This window comes from Halyomorpha halys, unplaced genomic scaffold (assembly GCF_000696795.3).
Source record: "Halyomorpha halys isolate HHAL.00 unplaced genomic scaffold, Hhal_1.1 Scaffold919.1, whole genome shotgun sequence".
NCBI lineage: Eukaryota > Metazoa > Arthropoda > Insecta > Hemiptera > Pentatomidae > Halyomorpha > Halyomorpha halys.
In genome coordinates this window covers 200416-203870 of record NW_027107835.1, presented here as the reverse complement: position 1 = coordinate 203870, position 3455 = coordinate 200416, and the positions used below count along the sequence as shown (strand labels likewise).

Genomic DNA, 3455 nt, shown 5'->3' with positions numbered 1-3455 from the left:
GTCTGTAAAGGGTTCCCTTTAAAAAATATACAACTACAAAATTTAACAAAACAACTTCGTTTTGACCTAACCCTGCTGGTGCCAAATAATAAATTAGTTCTTTAATGGAAGATCTTATCTGCCAAAACAAAAAATCAAATTTGGTCTAAGGGAAGTTGTGTTTTTTTCTTACGCCTGAAAATTTTCAAGAAATGTTAGTTGTGATATTTAAGGAGGGAGCTGTTCAGATTAGGAGTAAATGATTTGTATCGGTGTGCATGTTTTACTCGTTTCAAGAAATGACTGGATGATATTTATTTTTCGTATGTTCATAATGATAAAAACATAAAAAGTGAAAACACTGCATATAAATCGAATAGAAAATCTATTTTTAAAAAATTGTTTTGTTGTGTTTTCAAAGCACTTGGTGTTGTGGTTTATCCTGTGGTCGTTAACTCACATCGCATTTAAAACGAGGAGAATTTGAGCCTGAGAATTGGATTAGTATATTTTTTCCTGCATTCTTATTAATTATTGCATTGATTATTATCTGTTATTTTTCACACATTTCCTTAATTGTCGTGGACTGTCAGAGCATTTATTAAGTTTGGGTATTTATAGTAAAAACTAACAGAAAAAAGGAAGTTACTCCTTAGTTTTGATTGAAATTGGATGCATGTTAAAATTAAACATAGCATTGATTTGAATTGATGTAGGGAATTTGCTGAACTTTATACTCGACCATTGGTTGACTAGTCTTCAACTTAGAGGGAAATAGGACACAAGCTGTGTTAGTGTATTATACAGCAAATACGTTTGCAAAAGTAGTTGATTGAATATGACACGGAAACATCTCGATACCAGCTAGAGCAATTCTTCAAAATTTCATCAATATCAAATTGACGGTAGTGTATATATGTATATGTATAACTTAAGTATCAGTGAAAGCAAAATGTTAAAATACAGAAGAAGGAATAAGATCTAACACGCTTGGACTGCTGTAAAATACTGGCTTTATTTTTATTTTTTGTGTTAAAACCCCATTTATTCAGAATAAATACAAAATATAAACATATATACAATTTTCTGATTTTTGCTCTTTTACTGGAGCTGTGCTTCATTCTAAGGGATGGCTGAATATAAAGAAATTTTTGAAATAGCACATATGTGAGGAGCTGGGGTGCACTTCAATTTGTTGTCTTTTCACTTAATCTAAACACTAAAAACTACAACTAAAAATCGTGTCACTGTCACTTTTTCTGGGTTCATTGCCAGGTTGTGATGTTCTTGAGTGTAAATCCTGCCATCGGACTGGTGGAGGTATTGGTGTCAGTGCCTGGAAGAGTGGATTCGTAAAAAATTGGAGGGAGTCAAAGAACTTGATATGCCTCCGACCAATGAACTCTGGCACTGTGGGCAGTTCTAGGAGTTGATGCAGTTCCGGGGACTTCTTCCACGATGTTGTGCGGACCATCCTCCGCAGCATGGTGTCCTGGAAACCCTGGAGGTGTCGCTGCGTGCCGTCAGAGAGTGGTAGGTGAAGAGTGGTGCCCCGAATAAGAGCGTCGGCCGTAGAATGCTTTTGTATATCTGCAGTTTAAGCCAATGTTGATGTGAGAAGGTGGTTCAGTCTGTAAGACTGCCTTCTTACAGTTTTAGTTTTCTAGTAGAGGTGGGTGGAGAATTTAAGATGGCGGTTCAGCTTCACGCCTAGGTAGACTATCGAGTTTGAAGGGGAGATAATGGTACCGTCCAACTAGAGTGATTTCGGGAGAGTCGAACGTTTGTGCGAACACGACGCATTCATAACTTGGTTCATAGAGATGTTGAGACTGCCCAGCCGTCGGACGATCTCCTTACAGATTGCTCCGGCCCGCTCTAGTGCATATTTTGGGTTCGTACTGCTGTTGTAGATGGCGATAGATGGCAGTCGTCGGCATAGGCGGCCTGTCTGTAGTTTTCATCAACCACATCACCTGTATAGATGGAAAACAGCACTGGCGATAGAACTGTAAGAAGATTGCTCCCTGTGGCACTCTGCATGTAAGTGGAATGGAACGGGAAAACTCATCTCTAACCCGCAAAGATATGGTCCTGTTGTCCAGGAACGATGCAATGGCACCGTATAGTTGCTCTGGGCATTCAAGGTCTATTAGCTTACGACATAAAATGCCATGAGACCCAGAATCGAATGCCTTTGTACAATCGATGGATATCATGGCTGTAGCATGGTTCCGATTGAAGCTGGAGTTCACTTCATGCTAGAGCATCATCAGATGGTGTTCCGTACTTATGTGTGCCTGAACTGGCTTTATTGGGTTCGGTACATCTCTTTATATACATTCTATCAACTGATCCCCTCAGTCAGCTGACATCGAAATAACAGCTGATTCAGACCGTAACTGCTCCCCCACCAGTTTACGAACAATCCTCGTAAACTAATACTATACAATATAATAAAATAGAAAATAAAAATAATAAAGGAACGCTATTTACAATAAACAAAAATCCTATATACATTTCATTGTAAAAGCTCACGAGCTCCCTTAAATAAATACTAGATACATAATTTAAACTTAAGACTAGAATTTTAAAAAAATGTATACAGTAATTGAACATGTTAAAATGAAAAAGAAAATATTTACAAAAATCAAAAACAGAATGAAAAATACAATATTTACAAAAATTAATAACAATCTTAAAACTAAAAACAATAAATAGAATAAATAACTAATTTTTTTGTAATCTAATCTAGTATGAGAACACTTCAGTTTTATATTGTCATTGCCGGGAGTTTTAATTCTTCTATATGAACAGTTCTCCTCTTTTTGGGTTCTCTGATACTTTCTATTGTTACAATATTGTGTTCTCTTATAATCACCCTGAATGGACCCTCGTATCTATGTATCTCTTTACCCTTGTTAGACCCCAACTTTCTATATACGATCGTCCCGATTTTTATGGCTCCCGTTCTATCTGTGACCTTTAAATTCTCCCGAGCTACTCTCCTGGACTTTTCTTTTTCCATTCTTCCCGAAGATGGCCACTCAACGTACCATGAAGCCGCTCTATGCCTCCTCTACTCTTGGTGTGTTAAGGTGCCCTGTCACATAAAGGTCCTTCATCTCAGTTCGAATCCTGGCAATGTCGAATTCTCTACCTCCGTCTGATGCGATGCGCTCCGGAACTCCGTAGAATTGGAACCACAATCGGAGAGCTGTCAACACTGTTTCCGACGACTTACCAACACTGTCCTGTACCTGGTGCGCCATTGGCACCTTACTGAAGATATCTATCATGGTTATCCCTTTATATCCTCTCCATGTAAAAGTATCATCAGGGCAAAACCAATCATCGCGGAATCTCGGAGACCCTGCAAGCGTTAAAGAGAAGATACTTTTGGTGGTGGATGAAGAAGACAATCACAGAAGTTTTAGAAAGCTGCGAAATTTGTCTGCGCCCAAAGTATGACAGAC

At 38.2% G+C, this 3455-nt stretch overlaps 1 long non-coding RNA gene across 1 annotated transcript in view; it reads left to right on the top strand.

The window, feature by feature from the left end:
• Positions 1-3455, top strand: part of LOC136795485 (uncharacterized) — a 136036-nt gene that overhangs the window by 1190 nt on the left and 131391 nt on the right. The window lies entirely within an intron of this gene.